Source organism: Protopterus annectens, chromosome 8.part0, assembly GCF_019279795.1.
Source record: "Protopterus annectens isolate FY-2018-M chromosome 8.part0, PAN1.0, whole genome shotgun sequence".
NCBI classification, from domain to species: Eukaryota; Metazoa; Chordata; order Ceratodontiformes; family Protopteridae; genus Protopterus; species Protopterus annectens.
The window spans coordinates 774,131,933-774,154,573 of record NC_056741.1 but is presented as its reverse complement, the minus strand read 5'-3'; the positions used below and the strand labels follow the sequence as shown (position 1 = coordinate 774,154,573).

Here is a 22,641-nt window from a genome sequence, read left to right as displayed (position 1 = left end):
CCTGCTGGAACACAGATTCCTCGGAGGTCAGATTAGAGGGCTGCCAGTCACCTCTCTGTTTCAGGATTTTGAGGATATCACCAAAGGATACCTCAGAGGGTGACCGAGGGGATCCTTCCCCCTCATCGAAATCTGTGTCTTCAGTGAGGGACTTAATCTGTGGAGTCCATGTGCTTCCTCTTACATGAACTTTTGCAGTGGACCTCCTCAGTGGGAGAAGCTGGAGAAGACAGCGGAAAAGGGGATTCCTGAGGAAATATGTCCTGCGGCCCTTGCACCTGGTGTCCGCTAGGTGTGACTTGTGAAACCAGTGTACCAAAGGAGAGCGGAGGTATAGACAGTCCAGTATCACCAGCAGCAGTGAAAGCCTTCTCCATCAGTTGGAAGGCTGGTCCACCCAAAGAGGAGTGCATGTCTAAGACAGGGGTCAACCCTCCCCTAAGTGGCTCCGCTTGCCGACCCAGTGTCCCTGGATGGCTGTGGAACAGCAAACTATGCGTGTCACAACTGACATCCTGGGTCATAGCAAAACTTTCCTGCCATGAAGGCAACTGCAGTTCCTTAGTGAGATCCATAAAGGGAACTGCAGAAGGGGAAGACTGTGCTATATCCATGGACTTCAAAGGCAATGAAGGAGGAGAATAAGAAGGGGTCTTTGGGGAAGGTGATCACCTCCCAAGGAAGGATAGTTCCTGAGGGGTGGGATACCTCTGGCCAAGAGTACCTGGTCCACAAGACGCAACACATCATGTTCGGAAAGGTTTCTAGTGGACCTCACAGAGACTGAGGGAGAAACAGGCCTGTCCACAGAAGACGCAGACTTGGTGCCCATCTCATCTGACCGCACCAAGGACAACGGTACCGAGAGAGACTGGACTTCTGTTGTCTGCACCAAAGAAGTCATCGGTGCCAAGGTCATGGTCTGCACCGACACAGGGATTGGTGCCGAAGTGGTTGTCTGTGCTAAAGCTGGAACCGACAAAACTGGAGTCAACAATAAAGATGTCAGTTCCGAGGAAGATCTCAGAGCCGATGCGGTCAAGGTCTGCGCTGACTGAATGGTCGGTGCCAATACAGTGGTAATGGTCTGAACTGAGGAGACCCTTGGTGCCGATATATAGAAGGCTATAGGAGAAGATGGAGCCAAAATCACTAATGGAGCCGAAGCCCTCAGTGCCGAAGGTCTAGGCACCAAAAGCACTGGGGCTGACTGAGTAAGCTCCAGAGCCGAAACTTTAGCCTTTTTAGGATTTGGTTGGCGGGAGTCCCCAGCCGGGGATGAAGGCAAAGATTTAGCCTTAGTAGGAACATCCAAGGTTTTCTTATGGGTTCTAGGGGGGTTGAGGCCTCCGACCCAGAAATAGCCTCTGAAAAGGGAGATTTTAGAAGTCCCTTCAGTAACAGCTTGTTTTTCCTGTCCAACAAGGTTCCATTAGAAAAGTTCTCACAAATAGTACAGGGTGGGTCAACAGACAAATGGGAAGCTCCCAAACAATAAACACACAAAGAGTGTGCATCAGAAGTAGGCAGTTTGTGTCCACAATCCGAACACCGCTTAAACCCCGGACTACCTTTCTTATCTGCCATGACAGCAAATTAATTAATAGAAAAATGTACCAGCAATGGTACAAGAGATTACCCGAATGTTTGAGAGAAAAAGGGAAAAGGACTACCAACGATGGTAAGGAGAGAATACCTCGCTGTAAAGGTGGTAAAAAAAGAAGCAGAAAAACCTGAAGAAATTATGAATGCTAGATGCGATAGGATAAGAGACAATAAAATATGAACTTTCCTGACAGAAAAGTAATCTGTAAACCTATTAAACAACAATTAACTGTACTTAGCTCAAGAGAAGTAGCTTGACATGACCAAATGGCAACGCGGCAAACGAAATCTGAGGTAACAGGGAGAGGGGGATTGTGGGTAAGAGTTTAGCTCGAGAGTTTGAAGCTGACGCGAGCTTGGAAAATGGCCGGCTTGGTTCCGTGCTCGGAACCGATACCCATACGTACGGAATGAATGAGGATTAACAATATCAGATCATTAGTTTCCCAGAAATAAAAGGCAGTATATTTCATCTGAAACAAAAAAAAGTGGAATAAATTTCCCAGAAGGGGACTTATTTGCACAGCCTTGAAGGATTGCTAGCCAACCATCAGTTCCATGAAGTCCACAGAAAAGGTGCACTTCAATGGCAAGAAAACTCTAAAGCTTTTGCCATTCTAACTGCTTTTTATATGGAACTCTGCTCAAGTTCCTTGCAGTTAGTCCATGTGGAAGGTGTCCTTTAGCTTTGATAAGCTGGCTGGTTGGCAGGATATCACAGTGATCTAATGTTGAACAAGCAGTACATTCTAATGCACATGCAATGAATTCACTGTCATGCAAAACTGTATACTGTGATACACTCCAAAAACAGTGTTACTATAATGTACACTCAAGTATAGCTACACCACACTGTTCTGCTTTTACATGTACGAACATACACAGCTTTTAATATAAGCATAAAGCTATTTCATATTATTGGGTCTTCTATACTCATCTTCAGTTGGAGGCAAAATTAGTTAGGTAATACAATAAGAATAAGGCCTTAAGAATGAAAAGACACGAAAAAGATATGCTGCTTTCTCCATGATTTTCTTACAAGTACCTGGAACTTTTTGCTCACAAGACCCAAATGCCCATCTACCCATCACTTCCTAAAGGTATGACAGAAACATTATATTCTTTAGGCTTTGATACTGATACACTATACATTTCCCTCACAGTAAGCTTTACATTAATGTGAAATGACCCAATGTACAATACACAATTATTCAATTTAAATAAATGTGCTTTAACTGTTAACATTATGTATATTCACTGAAATTGGGTGCTTTTTGTTAAAAAGTGCACAACAGCTTACACAATGCTCCTTGGTGATACATGAGGAATCACCACTCACAAATGAGGATTTAAAAGCATCAGTTCTTTAAATGCATAACTTGAAGAAATCATGACCAGTCCTGAAGTCAATTCTTTAAGTGAAGATATTTTCTCGAACATCTTAGGTAACTGACTTTATCATAAAACCATCATCTGGCAACTTTTGTAAACATCTGCATTTCTTCTGTACTACTGCATGCCTTCTTCAAACAAGATGTTGGACTTCGGTAAAAATCCAATATAGCTCCAAGCAGGGGAGACCTTTACACAAAAAGTTCACCCAATGTCATTTTCACTTTTATCTCTTGTTGAAGACAAAATAAATTTCTATCACTTTTGTCATAATACTGCTTTTTTCACATCTTTTCTTCAACAACTCTTACTCTTGTATTTTGCTTTGTGATGCCAGTAAACTGAAAGATGGTGGCACTGGCAACTCTCACCTCATTGTTCTTACCATCAATACCTGTGCAGGTAAAAGACCTACAATCTGTGAAGGTGTATTGCTGTAGTCTAATAATATAAGAGGAATGCACATGTAATCTCACATATCACACCTCTTCAACATGTTTTCATTGTTTGGACCACACGCTCTACTTGACCATATATAGCTAAATAAATGCTGGCTTTAAATAATATCTGGAAACTCATACACTTTAGAAAGATACATGAATTCTTGAATAATAGACTATGGACCATTACAGTTAAGATGCATATACATAACTCTAGCAGAATGTTATAATTCAAAATGGAAAGTGATGCTGATGAAGCAGGAAGATTTCAAGAAATAATGAAAAAATGGGATTTTGGATGCAGATCCTACAGGAGAATATTACTAATATTAACATTAACAACCATACAGAATATTACATTCATAAATTTGCAAAAGTATTCTAAAAATTAAGCAAACATGGGGATGGAGAAAGGGGGTTTTGCTAGTAGAGATGACTGCAAGTAGGGGTACAGAACGTAGACAAGAGGGGGTTGGAATTTTTTGCATTAAACTGGCAAAGGAACCAAATTATTGGGAGCAAATAACTAGAGAGGGAAAGGTAATGCAGTGGAATGATGCCAAGAAGATGTTTGGACTACAGCTTAGACAACCTTACCCACCAGAGGTTGCTATCTTAGTGTAGGCGAAAAGAAAGGGATAGAGCAGTCCTATGTGAAATACCTGCTTTGGGAGAGTTTGCTGAATCTAGAACAGAGCTTGCTGTTAAAAAACAGGATAATTAGTAGGGCATATAAAATAATGCATGATAACTATAAGAATCAATCAGAGGTTTCTAGAAATTACTAGAAAGATAAAGAGAGAGAGACTGAAAAAGCTATTTACAAAGTAATGATGGGAGGGCATGTGTATAACTCCCAAGTATGCAGCAAAGTCTGTATATAATACATACCACAAAATGTCTTCCTTCTGATGAATACATTTCATTAATTGTCTACATGAAAAGTATTATTTAATTTCTGTATTTTAATATATACTATAAGCATATGTTTTCTACTGATGACTGTATTTCTATAATTGTTAAAATGACTAATATGTAATTTCTACTGGAGCTTTTCTCTTCGGGCCTCTGCTGAAAAAGGGCTATGTAGCTCAGTCGGACAAACCCGATCAACAAATGTAAAATAAACAAAATAAATAAATAAGTCCAGAAGGTTTAGGATTTTTGCTTGGAAGTATTTGCATAGATATTTTATACCTTCAAGTATACTTCACAGATTATTTTCCATGGGTAGATTGAAAATGTAGGAAGTGTGATGGGGAATATAGGTAAATGGAAACATTTTTTTTGGGGGGGGGAGTAATGAATTGGAAGATTTTAAAAATTCCAAAGTACTCTGTCAAAACTACTGGGGGAGCAAATGGCTGTAACTAAGGAAAAAATAAGTTATGTACTTACCATAACGTTTCATGTAAGTTGTTCATCTCACCTTCATTCTTTACTGATGGGTTCGGAGCCGATCCCTCGGCTCCGATACTGCCAATTGCAAAGCTCGAGGTCTTCAAATAGCTCGAGGCCTAGTCCCTATCCCATGATGCACCTGTGAATTACCTCAGATCTTGTTTGTTGTGTATACTAATACCATATGTCATTCTTTCACTCCCAGAGAAAAGAATAGAAGGTTTGAGTAACCAGGATGGATACAGCATCTCGGTCATCTATCAGCCCAGGAGGGGGTAGGAGGGAGGGACATAAGAATGAAGGCGAGATGAACAACTCACATGGAATGTTATGGTAAGTACATAACTTCTTTATGTGAAGTTGTTCAATCTCGCCGTTCATTCTTTACTGATGGGTAGCGTCCCAAGCACCATCAATCTCGGGTGGCTCACGGGAGTATATTTCTTGTGGATCCAAAGCAGGCCCTGTCCCTGGAGGCCTTGTCAACTTTGTAATGAGTGATAAAGGTATGAGGTTTTGACCAAGTGGCTGCTGCACAAATGTTATCAATGGGAAGTCTGGCAGAAAAGGCAGATGATGTAGAAACTGCTCTGGTTGAGTGAGCTTTAATCTTGTGTTGCAAAGGCATATTAGCAGTTGAATAGGCAAAGGTGATACAATCAGATAACCATTTAGACAGAGTTGTTTTAGCCACTGGTCTCCCTTTCCAGGAGTCTGAGAATGAAACAAAAAGCTGGTCTTATTTCCTGAAATAGAGAGAGAGAGAGAGACAGAGACTGAAAAAGCTATTTACAAAATAATGATGGGAGGGCATGTGTATAACTCCCAAGTTATACACATGCCCTCCCATCATTACTTTGTAAATAGCTTTTTCAGTCTCTCTCTCTCTCTGTATATCAACAAATGTAAAATAAATAAAATAAATAAATAAGTCCGGAAGGTTTAGGATTTTTGCTTGGAAGTATTTGCATAGATATTTTATACCTTCAAGTATACTTCACAGATTATTTTCCATGGGTTCTATCCAAATAGAATCTGAGCTGTCTGCGAACATCAAGTTTGTGCAGCATATTCTGTGAAATTTTCATAGGTTCGTAGATTAGTACTAAGCTAACTGCCCCTGTGAGCTATTTTAAGCCTAGCCAATTATTCCTTGTGAGACTCAAACCTTGCACCTTGTGCTTGTAAGGCAAACACCTTAACCATTAGGCCACCCTCCCGACATCTACTATGAATTGTTAGAATGATTGGGGAAGAAAACTGGCAAATCAATAACTTGGTTGAGATTGGTTTCAGTGCAAACTTTGGGCAAGAATGATGGATTTGTTTTAAGTGATACTCTGTCAGCATGAAATATCAAATAGGGAGGCTTGATGGATAAAGCTTGAAGCTCTGACACTCTGCGGGCAGAAGTAACAGCTACCAGAAAGATGGTCTTCCAAGACAAAAATCTGAGATCACAAGATGGAGCTGGTTCAAATGGCGGAAGAATTATATGTGAAAGCATGAAATTTAGATTCCACAGAGAACAGGGAGATTTCACAGGTGGTCTATTATGAAAAGTCCCTTTGAGAAAGGCTTTGGATAACTTGTGAGACATGATATTCAATCCTTCAAATCCAAGATGAAAATTAGAAATAGCAGTCAATTGAACCCGAATTGTTGCTGCTGCAGCTCCTTTGTTAAAAATCATAGTCAAGAATTCTAAAATGGAGGCCATAGGAGCTTGGTAAGGATCACTATTATTTTTAGAGGCCCATAGAGAACATTTCTTCCATTTGCTAAGATATAGCTTTCTAGTAGAAGATTCATGAGAAGACAAAAGGATCTGTTTTGTCTCATTGGAAAGGTTATGGAACCTGGCTATGATGGGAACTGAAGCAGCCAAGCTGTCAGCTTCACAGCTTCAGGGACTGCAGAGAGGGATGAAGGTCCCCCGACAGGTGTGTCAGAAGGTCTGGAACTGGTCCAGAATCCAAGGATCCTCCAAAAGATGAAGTGGAAGGAAGGGGAACCAAATCTGACAAGACCAATGAGGGGCTATTAGAATGATGGTCCTTCCCAGGGATTTTGCTTTTTGTAGAACCTTGGGTATCAACTGGATTGGTGGAAATGCATAGAGGAGACCCGGAGGCCAATCATGTACGAGTGCATCCCTTGGGGCTTCTCCCAGAGGGGGAATCAGGGCAAAGTAGCTTATGAATTTTGTGTTCATGTGACTGCCAAAAAGGTCTCAGCAAGGTTGGCCCCACCTGTGGAATATCCTGTACGCAATTTCTTTCTTGAGGGACCACTCATGGGGCAACAAGATTGCCCTGCTCAGTTTGTCTGCTATCACATTGGATCTCCTCGGGATGTGCATTGCCAACAGAAAGTGCTGGGTGGAAAAAGCCCACTTCCAAACCCTGAGAGCCTTGCAACAAAGGGGATAAGACCTGGTTCCCCCTTGTTTGTTCAAATACCAGACCACTGTCTGTCTGAATCGCAATCATACCAAGAGGAAGAGAGTTCTGAAAGTACTGCAATGCCAAAAGTACTGCTCTCATCTCTAGGACATTGATGTGCAGATGTGTCTCTTGATCAGTCCATGTGCCTTGGGCAGTCTTTCCCTGAAAATGATCCCATCCTATCAGGGAAGCATCCGTGTTCACTGTGGCCACTGGAGGGGGTAACACAAATGAGCGTCCTATCGTGACATGAAGTCAGGTCAACCACCACTGAAGGCACTTTTTGCAAGAATTTGTAATCATTATAGTGTGATTCATGGGGAGCTCTTGGTAAGACCATTGACTGAACAATAGCCATTGAAGTACTCGCATGTGCATACGAGCTAGTGGTATGGCTAGAATAGCTGCAGCCATCATGCCTAATACTTTCAGATCTTCCGATGCTGGTGCTTTGTCTTTTGATATCAGAATGCTGACATGTTGATGAAGAAGAGAGACTCTTTCTATGGGAAGCCTTAGTGTGGTGGTGGTGGTGGTGTCCAACTCTGCCCTGATAAAAACGATATGTTGCCATGGCGACAAGGCAGATTTTTCTGAGTTGATTGTAATGCCCAGATGATAGCAGAGTGACAGAGTGGACTCCCTGGCCTGAATGAGTTGATGCCTGGTGGTGGTGGTAAAGAGCCAATCGTTTAGGTACAGAAACACCTAGAATCCTAGATGCCTCAGGTGAACCGTGACCACTGCCATGCATTTGGTGAACACTCTGGGGGCTGTATTGAGACCAAAGGGCAGGGCTTGAAACTGGTAATGATTGGCTCCCAGCCAGAAGCGCAGGTGATCCCTGGATGACCTAGCAATTTTGAGCACATCCAATTGTCTTTCCCTAAGAAGGGAAGTATAGACTAAACCATGACCATCTGAAACTTTTAGTTATGTACTTACCATAACTTCGGATGTATGGGATCCATCTCGCCTACATTCATAACTGATGGGTTCGGAGCCGATCCATCGGCTCCGACTCGGCCAACTAGCATACTAGAACGAAGTCTCTTATTGGCTGGGCTACCCTCTATCCCAGGATGCACCACACCTGCTTCCCCAGATCTTGTTTGTTTGCTTTCATACTTACATGCAAACACAGAAAAATACCAGTTACTCCAACCAACTAAAGTTCTTCAAGAGAAGATCTCCAAATGGACCAACATTTCTTCTAAATCCGAATGGAAGGGGGAAAGGAGGGTGAGAATGATCGTGGCGAGATGGATCCCATACATCTGAAGTTATGGTAAGTACATAACTAAAAGATGTAATGGGATCCTATCTCGCCTACATTCATAACTGATGGGACAGCGTCCCTAGCACCTAAATCCCGGGTGGCTCATTGGAAAACACTCCTGAGAACTGTGGAACTAAAGGAAGCCCTGCCTCGAGAAGCCACATCTATTTTGTAATGAGAAATTAAAGTGTGCGGAGAAGTCCAGGTAGCCGCAGCACAAATATCATTTATTGATAATTTGGAGTGGAATGCTACAGAAGTAGCCATTGCCCTGGTAGAATGAGCCCTGACTGGAAAGGGAAGCTCTTTGTCAGCCTGCGAATAAATGAAACAGATGCAATCTTTAATCCATTTGGCTATGGAGGTTTTAGCCACTGGTTGACCCAACCTGTTTTCTGCAAAGGACACAAACAGTTGATTTGACTTCCGCGTCTGAGTAGTCCTGTTCAAATAAAAACGCAGTTGTCTATGGACATCCAACTGATGAAAGATATATTCTGCTATTGGAGAATTTGGGAAAAATACAGGGAGCTCTAGGGACTGTTGAATGCAGAAAGAAGATGCTACCTTTGGTAAAAAGAGGGATTTAATTTAAGGGACACTCTATCTTTGTGAAAATCAAATAAGGAGGATTAGAACAGAGAGCCTGAGCTCTGAAACCCGCTTGGCCGGGTTATGGCCACTAAAAAGTGGTCTTCCAAGACAGGAATTTCATATCACAGGTAGCTGCTGGTTCAAAGGGGTGGGCAGTTAAGGCAGCCAGGACCATATTTAGGTCCCAAGGGGCACAGGATGAGATATCGGGGCCTAAGGAGCCACGCCCTTTAAGGAAAGACTTGCAAAGCTTGTTTGCCATTAATGAAGGTTCAAAAGAAACATGAAAATTAGAGATGGCCGCTAGCTGAACCTTAATCGTGGAAACTGAAGAGCCCAACTGAAAAGAGAGGCCAGGAAATTTAAGACCTCCGTACTGGGGCAGTAAGAGGGTCTATACCGCCGCTGTGCCCAAAGGGCAAACCTCTTCCATTTGCTGGAATACAGTTTGATAGTGGAAGGTTTGTGAGAAGAGGACAAAATGTGGATAACCTCCGGAGAGAGGGAACTGTCCCTGACTAAGGATGGAAGTGGAGTAACCAAGCAGCCAACCTCAAGGACCTGAGAGATGGGTGAGACTGTCCTGACTGATGAGTCAACAGGTCTGGCACCGGGTCCAGAAACCATGGACCTTCCACCGCATACCTCCGAAGGAAGGGGAACCAAACCTGACGAGGCCAGTGCGGGGCAATCAAAATCATGTCGCTCTCCAGGTAAATTGCCTTCTGTATCACCCTCGGCAGGAGGGGAACCGGAGGGAAGGCATAAAGGAGACCGGGGGGCCAAATGTGGGTTAGAGCAACCCTGGGAATCTGTCCCTGAGAGAGAGTCAGAGTGAAGAACTCTCTGCACTTCGCATTGTGGGGGCTGGCAAACAAATTGCAGCAAGGGAGACCCCATTTGGCGAAGATTTTTGCAGCCACTCTTTGGTTGAGGGACCACTCATGGGGTAACAGGATAGTCCTGCTTAGTCTGTCCGCAATCACATTGGATTTCCCCGGGATGTGCATTGCCATTAGGAAGCGGTTGGTAGCTACCGCCCAGTGCCAAAGTCTCATGGCTTCTCTGCACAGTGGGTACGACCTGGTCCTGCCTTGCTTGTTTATATACCAAACTACCGACATTTTGTCGGATAGGATAGCAATCAGACCTTGCGGGAGAGCGTGATGGAGAGCTTGTAGTACCAGTAGCACCGCTCTCATTTCCAGGATATTGATGTGTAAATGCGCTTCCTGGGGTTGCCATGTGCCTTGGACAGACCTGTCCAGATAATGACCCCCCCACCCTACCTGGGAGGCGTCCGTGGTCACAGTGGCAATGGGGGAATGAAGGATAAAAGGTCGCCCCTGGTCGAGATTGGATCGGAGGAGCCACCAACGCAGATCTCGACGGCAACTTTCCGTAATCATAACCAAGTGGTTCAAGGGAAGTTCCTGATAGGACCATTGAACCGAAAGTAGCCATTGCAGCACTCGCATGTGCAGTCTGGCTAAGGGGACTAGGAGAATAGTTGATGCCATCGACCCCAATACCTGCAGAATCAGATTGGCCGGAGCTCTTGATAGGGGGAGGCAGGATCGAACTTGATTCTGCAAAACCTGAATCCTTTCTGCCAGTAAGAAGGCACGCATCCTTCTTGTGTCTAACTCTGCACCTATAAAGGTAATACGCTGAGATGGCTGTAGCACAGATTTTTCCCAGTTGAAAGTGATTCCTAGGAAACGGCCCAAGCTGACTGTGGCCATGAGCGACTGAATTAGTAGATGCTTGGAGGTGGCAGTAAGGAGCCAGTCGTCTAGATATGGAAACACTTGGAATCCTAGACTTCTCAGGTGAGCAGTCACCACTGCCAGTCACTTGGTGAACACCCTGGGGGCTGTGGTGAGACCAAAGGGCAGTGCTCGAAACTGGAAATGACTGTCTCCCAGGTGGAAGCGTAAATGACTCCTGGACTCTTGACTTATCAGAATGTGATAGTAAGCGTCCTTGAGATCTATGGAGCACATCCAGACATCCTTCTCCAATAGTGGGAGAATGGACTGAAGAGTGACCATTCGGAATTTGGACTTTTTCACAAAGCGATTCAATGAACTGAGGTCCAAAATGGGCCTGAAGTCCCCTGTCTTTTTTGGCACCAAAAATAGTCTTGAGTAAGTCCCTGATCCGATCTGTTCGGCGGGGACAGGCTGGATGACTCCTTTTTCTAGCAGCTTTGAAACCTCTATTGCTGCTTGATCCCGCTGACTGGGTGGCACGTCCGGGATTTCCCTGAAGGGAAGGGGGGGCTTGATGAAGGGAATGAGATAGCCTCCGGTAATAATCCGGAGCACCCACTGGTCGCTGGTAATAGCTTCCCAAGCCTGTGGGTGTTCCGCAAAATGACCCCCGACTGGCTCCGGAGCTGCACAGTCGGGCACCAACTCAGGGACGGTGAGCGTAGGAGGAACCACGAAAGGAATCGCGGTCTCCAGAGTTACAGAGGCCTCTGCCACCTCTGGGACGGCGTCTTCCCAAATCCCCCCCCCCGCCTCTAGAGGGGGGATCACTGGGTGGAGTAGGGAAAGACCTCTGAGTTTTCCTGAACCACATTTTCCCTCCTCTCTGAGCCTTGGGGTAAGGCCTAGAGGGAGCGGAAAAACAGGCCCCAACGGCAGTCAAGGTCTTGCCCTCCTGCTCGCACCGAGTCAGTGTGTCCTTCACCTTGGGTCCAAACAAAGAGGACCCATCAAAAGGGGCATCGGCGAAGGAAGACTTGAAAGCCTCCGCAAAGGAACACAAGCGTAACCAGGCATGTCTCCTAAGGGCCACGCCTGTTCCCGCTGCTCTACTCGCCCCCTCGGCCGCATATGAGATGAGCCTCATGGACGAGTTCACAATGGATGATAAGGTAGTCATCTGGGCGCCAACAGTGTGGGCTAACGCCTCAGGTAGATTACCTGTGAGGGACTCACCTAGCTCTTTAAGGAGGTCCCTTTGGAGCCTAGTAAAATGACACAGGTAATTCAGCGACTGTAAGGTAAAGGCCGCTGAAGAAAGGGTATGCTTCCCGTACCTATCCATGCTCCAGGAATCCTTATTAGGAGGGTGGATAGATGTTGAAGCCTCTGCCACATCCTGCTGTGTGGCAGATGCCACCACCATCGCATCTACAGGAACTCCTTTCGTTAAAAATTCCTTTTGAGGGGGGGCTGAAAGGAATTTGTTGGGTCTTGCAGGCACTGGTTCCACAGAGTCAGAGTGCTTCCAAGCCCTTCGAGAAATTAAATCAAGTAACTCATCGAAGGGCGGAGACACCCAGGAGGCGGAGGGCTGGGCCCCGAAGGCCTTGAGGAAGACTGACTCCTCAGCGGAAGGGGTTTTGGCCTGCCAATCTCCTCTCTGTCTCAGAATCTCAAGGATATCCGAGAAAGAGACATCATCCGAAGATGATTTTGGGGACCTCTCCGCATCATCGAGGTCAGTGTCAGATGTGATAGACTCATCTTGGGAGTCCACGTGCTTCCTCTTGCACAATTTCTTCCATGGAGGCTCATCCGAAGTGGTTTCGGACGGACCCCCCGGAAGAAATGAACCCCCCACGGGGGTATCCTCAGGCCCTGGGACCCCACTGTCATGGGACTGCAGTACGCCAGAAGCACCAGTCTCTAGGTCTAGGGATGGTGAGATGGAAACCTGCTGAGCCGGCAAGGACATGGCCAGCACGCTCCTCATGGCCTCAAAGGCAGGACCTCCAGACCCCATGGAGGTCACTGGCCGAGAGACCACGACGGCACTAGGAATCCCCGCAGCCGATGCTCCGAGGGGAAGACTAGGTACTGAGGCACCTAGCTCCAAGATGTTCCCCTCGGCCCCGGCTGAGGAAGTCCCGGTACCGAACCCCAAACCCGACGACAGGATAGGAACAATGGTCGGAACCGATAAACTCCGAAGGGGTCTCGGTTCCGACTATACTGCTCCGCCTTGCTCCACCATCACCGACTCCAACGGCTCTGAGGAAGTTGGAGGAAGAATCGAAAGCTTTGAGGGGGGGATTGGCTCCGGAGCCGAATGGGCTGGAGCCGAGACCATTTTTGCGAAAACCGGAGACTGGAAAAGCCTCTGAATAACTCTATCCAAATCCAAATCAGATAATTTGGAGGATCTAGAGGAAATAGAAAGGGGCCGAGACGACTTCTTTCTCGGCTCAGACAAGGTAGGGGACCGGCTCCGAAAGGGCTCCAACACTATCGGTGCCGGATCCGACACAGTATGAATAAGGATCGGCGCCGAAGGAGCTTTCGGAGCTGAGGGGGAAGAGTCTGAGCTGCACACCTCCATCGGCTCTGAGACCAGTGGAACCGAGGGAGGTGATTCGCCTCTCGATGCTCCACCCTGCGGCTTCGAAACTAATGGAGCCGAGGAAAGAGGCATCGAGGCAGACCCTTCGACCCTCGGCTCCGAAGTCAGTGGAGCCGAGGAAGAAGAGGTCGACCTATGGTTCTTAGTAGTCGGCTCCGACGGACTGGTCGGAGCCAACGACCTTTTCTTTTTAGAAGCAGTAGCAGAAGATGAAGCCAAAGCTTCCTCAAAGGAGGGCTTAATAAGGCCCTTCAGGATTAATTTATTTTTGCGTTCTTGAAGAACCCTAGCGGAAAAGGCATGGCAAACACTACATGTCTCTTGCAAATGCTTTGGCCCTAAACAATAAACGCAAATGGCATGACTATCCGTGACAGACATTTTATAATTGCAGTTAGTGCACTTTTTAAAACCAGATTTCTGCTCTTTAGACATTTTCACCAACAAGTTAATGGAATAGTGGAACAATCTAACTGCCACACAAAAAACAGTACTTCACCAAAAACTTTAAAGCGAGAATAGGCGAGCCCTCTGAACACAAGATTTACCTCACAAGGAGAAAGAACAACAACAAAGGGAACACAACAACGGGCAAAAGCCCTCTAACTTAAATGGGCTTTACCCGGAGAAGAAAAAGGAATAAAAACAGACAACACACTCACTCCACTAAGAAGGGCAAAGGCCCTCTAACTTAAACGGGCCTTGCCCGAATTACCAACAGATACAAAAATGCCAATAACACTCAAACAATACACAAACTTAAGAATAGCTGTTAAAACAGCTGTTGATTGAATTTATGAGGAAACCCCAGGTCAAAAGACCAGAAAAAAGAAGAAAATACACTTAGCTCCAGCCAAGTCGAGACCACGTCTAGCTTGATAAAGCGGCAAACGAGATCTGGGGAAGCAGGTGTGGTGCATCCTGGGATAGAGGGTAGCCCAGCCAATAAGAGACTTTGTTCTAGTATACTAGTTGGCCGAGTCGGAGCCGATGGATCGGCTCCGAACCCATCAGTTATGAATGTAGGCGAGATAGGATCCCATTACATCTTCTCTTTCTTTACATATTGGTTCAATCTGCTGAGGTCCAATATGGGTCTCCAGTCTCCCGTCTTCTTTGGAACCAAAAAGAATCTTGAGTAAGTGCTGGATCCTGTTTGGTCTGTTGGGGCTGGTTGGATGACTATTTTTCTTAGCAACGTCTGGACCTCTATTGTTGCCTGTTCCCTGTAACTGGGTCGAACGTCCAGGATTTCTCTTATGATTGGGGGGGGGGAATGTAATGAAATACCCTCTGGAAATGATACTTTGTACCAGGCTGTCTTTTGTTATTTTGAGCCAGGCATCTGAGTACAAAGATAAGTGACCCCCAACTGCCTCCAGAGCAGGACAGTCAGGCCTCCACTCAGGAGCGCTGGTAGGGCTTCCCAGAGAAGTGATCTCATGTCACCCTGGTGTTGTGGACCCCCTCTGCCATGAGGGCAGCGTCTTCCATTATTACCCCCTCCTCTGCCCCTTTGAGGGGGGGTTCACCATGTGTGTCCTGAAAGGCTCCTTGGACTTTTCAGAACATTTTTCCTCCCCTTTGACCTTTAGGGTAGGGTCGAGTAGGGATGGAAAAATGGTCCCCGACGGCAGACAGAGTCTTTCCATCCTGTTCACACCTGGTTAAGGTTTCCTTCACTTTAGGCCCAAAAAGGGACGAGCCATCAAAGGGAGTGTTCATGAAGGATGACCTGAAGGGCTCCATGAAGGAACTCAAGCGCATCCAGGAATGTCTTCTAAGAGCAACTCCTGTACCCGCTGCCCTACATGTTCCATCAGCTGCATAGGATATGAGGTGCATGGATGAGTTGACAATAGAATGTAGGGTAGCAAGCTGGGCAGCAACTTTGTCAGAAGCTCCTGCAGCTACTGTACCCTGAACAGTATTTCCCAACTCATTAAGGAGATCTCTTTGCAACCTAGTAAAATGGGTTAAATAGTTCAACGAATGGAGAACAAAAGTCGCTGAACTAAACATGCACTTCCCATATCTAGCCATAATCCTGGAGTCTCTGTTAGGAGGATGGATAGATGAGGAAGTCTCAGACATTTCCTTCTTGGTGGCTGTCACCACTACCATGACATCAACAGGAACACCTTTAGTTAAGAATGTTTTGTCAAGTGGGGCTGAAATTAATTTATTAGGCCTCCTAGGAACAGGCTCCATAGTATCCGGAGACTCCCATGCCCTTCGTGAGACCAGCTGCATCAGCTTATCGAAGGGTGGAGACACTCAAAAGGTGGAGGTCTGAGACCCAAAAGCCTTCAGAGGAACTGACTCATCTTCAGTAGGGCTTTTGGACTGCCAGTCACCCTTCTGCCAAAGGATCTCAAGTATCTCAGCAAAAGAGATATCCTCAGAGGGGGGACCGTCAGGACCCTTCTGACTCATCTAAGTCAGTATCCGACATAAGAGACTCCTGTGGGGAGTCTAGGTGTTTCCTCTTGCACAATCTCTTCCTGGGAACCTCATCACTGGGAGCCTCTGGTGAGGTCTCGGAAGAGCAGGGGCCACCCAATGGGGCTTTCTGAGGCTCTGAGACACTAGCTTGGTCAGGATGTGTGAGGCAGAAGCAGACACAGGCACTTTAGGGAAGGAGAAAGGCAGACCCAAGGCCGAGGATGTCCTAGGAGACATGACTCTCCTCATGGCATCAAAAGCACCTCTGCTTCAATGAGGGGGAGCCAACGGATCTGAAGAAACTGTCAACCCCCCGGCACTGAGACAGTGGACTCCGCGCCCAAGGTAGGAGCCGAGCTCATCCAAGCCGAGGCCCCAAGAGGCAAAGTTAGAACCAACAAGTCAGTCCAACTCTCCTCCCTGGACCCAACAAGACAGTGTTGGCTCCTAGAGTCCTTGATAGACACTGAAGACATCAGAGTACATGGAGCCAAAGACAATGGAGCAGGCGTTGGCTCCGAGGGTTCCACTAACATCAGGTCTGCCTCCTGTGGCTCCGAAAGATTAGCATGGCTTGGAGGAGGAATAGTAAGAGTCAGTGCAATGGTCTTTGGCTCCGAAGCCATTTGGGTTGAAGCCGATAACATTTTGGCTAATGCCGGTGCCGATAACAGCTTCTGTACCACACGATCCATGTCCAGATCCAACACGCTGATAGATGATCAAGAGGATCGTACCGAAGGTGGTACCAACTGGAGAATAGGACTCTTTGGCACTTTGGAGACCGGTTCCAAGACTGGGGACTGGCTCTGAAAGGTAAAGACTGTTGGCTCCAAGGGCAGTGGAGCCAAAGTCGACAACTTCTTTGATTTTTTTGAGTCTGATGTCTTGGAAGACTTTGAAGATCTACTGGAACCATCCTGGTCATTCAAAGCTTCCTGAAATGAAGGCTTTAACAAGCGTCTATTGATCAGTTTCCTCTTTCTTTCCTGCAGGACCCTAGAGCAGAAGGAATGACAAATGGCACAACTGTCTTGCAAATGCATTGCCCCTAGACAGTAAATGCAATTAACGTGGCTGTCTGTAACTGACATTTTGTGGTCACACTTTGGGCACTTTTTGAACCCAGACTTAGGGTGCTTATCTTGGTCAGCCATAACAATGATAGAAAGAAATTACTGTTACCATAAAAAAAATAGGACAGTAATTTCTCACAGAAGCCTGGAAAAAGGCAGACTAAATCACACAGTAGAAAAACTCCACACAAACCTTAAATAAAAACAGGCTAAATCTCACACACACACAATAACAAGTATATCACACAAGCAGACTATGCAAAAAAAAAAGGATAGCTGCTGAGAAACAACAACCTATCTAAAGTAAGCAATGTTTACTGTAAATTTTAACAGTAATAAAAACTAAGCCTTATCGAAAATACAGAAGGCTAGACAGACCACACAACACATCTAAGTGACTAACTATCTAAGAACTGTGACAAAGGTCACTGAAAAACACACAGTAATCTGAAAAATAAACAATAACCTTATCTAGGTTGTTTAAGGTATACTGTACTAAGCCTATCTATAAAAAGCAGAAGGCTAGACAGACCACACTAACTAGAGAAACTACTACTGCACTAGGCCTAAAAGAGGCTAACTAGAAATTTATAAAGAACAGTAAATAGGAAGGGAAAACACACTAAAAAGCTATAAGAGCTTCATCAACAATCCTAACTATCTAAATATTTTAACTAGCAAAATATTTTTTTGGAAAATATTAATGAAAAAACAGCTTATCTGGCCCGAGCTAAATCAGAACATCCGATCTGTTATAGCGGCAAACTAAATCTGAGGCAATTCACAGGTGCATCATGGGATAGGGACTTGGCCTCGAGCTATTTGAAGACCTCGAGCTTTGCAATTGGCTGTATCGGTGCCGAGGGATCCGCTCCAAGCCCATCAGTAAAGAATGAATGGCGAGATTGAACAACTTCACATTTATTATTTTTATGGGACAAAAGATCTGAATTGCACAGACACAGTAAGGCCTTCTTAATGCTACTGGCTACCAAAAAATGGAAATCAAAATCTAAACCAACTGTATTTGAAGTATTGAGTATTGCAAGAGATAAAAGAACCATAAGAGGGACGTTTAGAAAAGGTAAGGAGCAAATTACATAGAAATAAATGGAATTTATGGGAAGTTATTATATTTACTAATAACCTTAACACAGCAACCCAGCTGGCCTCTACCATACAATATGCAGATGATACTTCTCTTATCTGCTCTGCCCCCTCCCCACAAGAACTAAAAGAAAAGATGCAAAAAAACTTTTCAAGAAGTTGAATTATTCTTATCAAACCACCAACTCATTCTAAACCCAAATAAGACAAAATTAATAATCTTCTCAAACAAAACTACCAAGTCAAATCACCTACCCCTCTCTATTCACTCCACAAATTATACCATAACTGAGCTGACAAACCAGGCCATACTCCTAGGTATTACAATAGATGACCATCTCAAATTTGATATCCACATTTCCCAAACTATCAAAAAAGTCAACTCCAAGCTCGGTGCTCTCTACAGGACCAAACCACACCTAATACCCCAACCCAGACTAGCCATAGCTAGATCTCAGTTACTCACTACACTTCTCTACTGCTCTTCTCTCATATCTTTACCAACTTATATAAGGCACAACCTTCAATCCTGCTATAAATTACAAAGTTTGCCACAAACCGCCCCAATAAAACCCATCTTTGGTCTGCTCTTCTTCAACTTAACTGGCTAGAACTTCCTAGCCTGTTAACCTTAAACCAACTTACCCTAGCCACAAATTCATACACAGCCCTCATGGCTGCCCTGCAATTTCAGCCTTACTCCAACTACAGGTAAACAGCAGGTCCCTTAGATATTCCAATAGGCCATTGCTCAGAATAACACAGTCACACTAACTACCATGGTGACCCCCTCTACTCAGACAAAGTAGCTAAGTCCTGGAATGCTCTTCCCCTAAGCATACAATGCACCCATTGCTCTTCATTTAAAACAAAAATAAAAGAACATCTTAAAAGCAAATGGCTTTGCCCTTGTTCTCCGCCTGGAAAACTCCCCTCTCCTATGCTCATTTTATCTCTCCTATACTCTTTTCCTCTATTACAGCTCAAATGGCTAGTATTTCCTCAAATTGCTTCAGCACAGCCTTTGGTCTGTACATATTATCTATAATCCAAAAGCAAAATATTTACTGTCTATAACACTGATGCATATCTTTTCAGTCTAGGTCTGCTCACTGCCTGAAATCAGTTTTACTTAGTTATCCAGATCCCTGTGATTTTACATTTATAATGTTATAGCTATAGTGAAGAATGTCATCTAATCTTTTTGTTTGCAAAAGAATTGGTAATTATGGTAATTAGTTTTCTTACTAATATTGGTGTATATCTTTATCTGCATTGTATTTTTCTGGAGCTTTTCTCCCCAGGTCTCCACTGAAAATCGGCCACCAGCCAAGTTGGACACTGCCAGGTAAACAAATGTAAATTAATAAATAAATAAAATAATGCTCAGGAGGAGGAGTGAGATTTAACGGAAGGTAGGAATTGAGCAATTTATGTACTGTTAGACTAATAACAGTTATAAAAAAAGGAAAATATATGGATGTATAATTTATGTAAATGGAAAAATGTTAATATGGTTTATTTTATTTTATGTTAATGTATGCCTGTGTCTTAAGTGATAATTTAATAAAGATGCTTAAAAAACATTGCCATGTTGTTATTTTTCCCATTACTCTGAACAGGAGCAATCTTTGCAAATGGTAGGCTGTCATCACAGATACCCTTATTCTTGGGCAGAAGATGGTTAGCAATGGTTGGTGGTCTTTTCTGTCAGTATAACATTTCATTTTAAGTGCAAATTCACTTTTCTTACTTTTTATACCAGGCTAAAGACCCCCCTATAACTGTGGGCATAATTATAGTGACCCTAAAACAAATGCAAAGAGTTTCTCTGCAACAATGTAGATCTAATGTGATATATCAGCACCAATTTCATATGCCACCCTGCTAAGCAAAGTAGGTAAGCACTTTATCTAATGTGATAGCTTCCTTCAACTTCTTGAAAGGGTGACCACAGTCCAATATACATTTCCATTTAGACTCATTTTGTATCAGGGCATTTAATAGATTCAAAAGCTATAGAAAGCTTCAGAAGAAACTTGCATAAGTAGATTACTAGTTTTACATATGATCACAGCTGTAAGACATCATTGTTTAACATACTGCCACTACTGGGGCTAGCCCATTCCTGTGGTTAACTTTGAAAAACCCTCCAGCATTTTAAGCTACTGTATTTCTTTTTTCTACACAGCTCAGATCATGTGGAGCTCTAAATTAGTATTTGGATATAGTTCAGTCTTTGCCTTTATGCCCATCAATGTTCTGAAATTCTTTGCAATAATTAGTTTGGCATGTGCCAAAAACTGAGATTAATGCTCCCCCATGGCAATTGTATTACTGTCCTTAGCCTCTTAATATACCATGGTCTCAGTCTGATTTTTTACCAAGTACCTTCTGAACAATATCTGCCATCTTCTCTTCTATCACACACACGTATATATATATATATATATATATATATATATATATATATATAGGGATTCACTTTATAATCTCGAAATACTGAAATATCGAATTTCAGTATATCAAGACTATAAAGTCGAATCTGCAAAATACCAAAACCGCGAAAGTAAAAATCACGAAGTTAAACACACCATACACCACACTACACATACACCACACTACCCACAATACAAAAAACAAACAAAACACACACAAACATAAAAACACAAATTAACAAACCTACACTACAAATAAGCAAGGAGGCAAGCCCCCGTGCACCCCCACACCCCCGCTACTTATATATACTAACTCCGAGATCGCACAAAACAGAAAAAGACAGCAAACTCATAACCAGACATTCTACAGTCCCTCACACACACACATCACATATATACAAACACCACCACATTCAACACTTAAACACTCAGACTTTTACCCGCCTATCCTAACCCACACATATAACTTCCAAACACACTTACATACACTCAAATACCTACCCAAAACCCTTACAAAATAGTCACTTACCTTAAATTACACCTAAATCCACACACTAAACCGGACACCATCCACACAATACATTCCACGTCATGGACCATAAAACCATAACCGCAAATTCGACATATCTGGATTCGCTGTTATGCAGTTTCGCTATATTGAACACTTGACTTTATAGTCTCAAAATATTGAAATTCGATATTTCAGTATTTTGAGATTCTAAAGTGAATCCATATATATATATATATATATATATATATATATATACACACATACACACACACACACACACACACACACACACACACACACACACACACACACACAGACAATTAAGTTCTCAATTTTTTCTTTACATGGCATGAGTATAATTGTTTAAAGCTCCAGATAGAGAGTTTTCTCCTAGATAGATATTCAAAAAACTCCAAACTTAATGGCGTATGTGAAATATTTATTCAGCTTCTTGCACCTGTACCAAATTCCATCTTAAATCTTTTTTTTTTTTCTGAAAACAAGCAGATTTATTTTGGTCACTGCTCTTACTGTAGTAACATATATGCCTTAATTGTTTATCAGTTCAGTTAGGTCATTATAATATTTCTTACATATTTACCCTTACTCTTTAGTATAATATCATTCTTGCTTTGATAATGCCTATTTTCATTATACTATTCTGTTTTACACTCACAACATGCCACCAAGTTTATACAATTACTATTACAAAGGGAAACCAGTAATTATTGTAACTGCACCTTCATTCGCTTTTCCATTCTTTTTTCTGGGGGTGAAACCAGTTGCATCTATTCCCCTTAGACTTGCGTATTTTATACTGAAAATAAATTGTTCACAATTTAACTTCTACCTTCTTCAATGTTATTTGCTACCTCTTCTTTAAGATACAGTGCTTCAAGCCTGTCTCATAAATACATGATTATATAAAACAAACTACCATGCCTGTTGCATTTTAGTGTGACAGTTCTGTGCTGAAATTCCATACTCAGCTTTCAACAGTCACCCTTCTCATTTAAGTACACTTTGCTCCAGCTTAATACTGTTACATCCAATCCTATATCATATGGGTCATTTCTCATTCTGCAAATGCTTTCTGTTGTTTTATTTCAATACTCCACCCACAAGGCAGTAACAATTAGTTTATTATCTTTATATAGTCCATACTTTTATACATTTTAAATTGTTGTCTAACTACAATCTTTCAGTTCCATAATATACCTCAGCTTTGAAAACTGACCCAAAAGGGGCCAAGGAAAGCATCCTTCTGTATATTAGTTTACCTATTTTAAGAAATCTCCCTTTACTTTTTCTGTGGCCTATAATGTGAATTAACACTACTGCTGCTTTTTAATTTATATAATTTTCCATCCCTACCAGTCTTTTTCCTACCCATTTACCATCTTCTATGTATATTCTTTACCAGCTTGTACCGTATTTTGTCAACACATCATCTCTATAAAAGCTACACTCTTCCTTGAGTTTGTACTTACTGTTTTTACTTACTGTGCTACTGACCTACAATATCTGAATACTTAATATGTCAAAATACCTATATTGCAGTTTATTTG

At 43.4% G+C, this 22,641-nt stretch overlaps 1 protein-coding gene across 1 annotated transcript in view; it reads right to left on the bottom strand.

Annotated features, from left to right (window-relative positions):
- The window catches only part of LOC122808344 (ADAMTS-like protein 2), a 1,521,014-nt gene that overhangs the window by 909,155 nt on the left and 589,218 nt on the right, over positions 1-22,641 (bottom strand). The gene's annotated exons all lie outside the window — the stretch shown is intronic.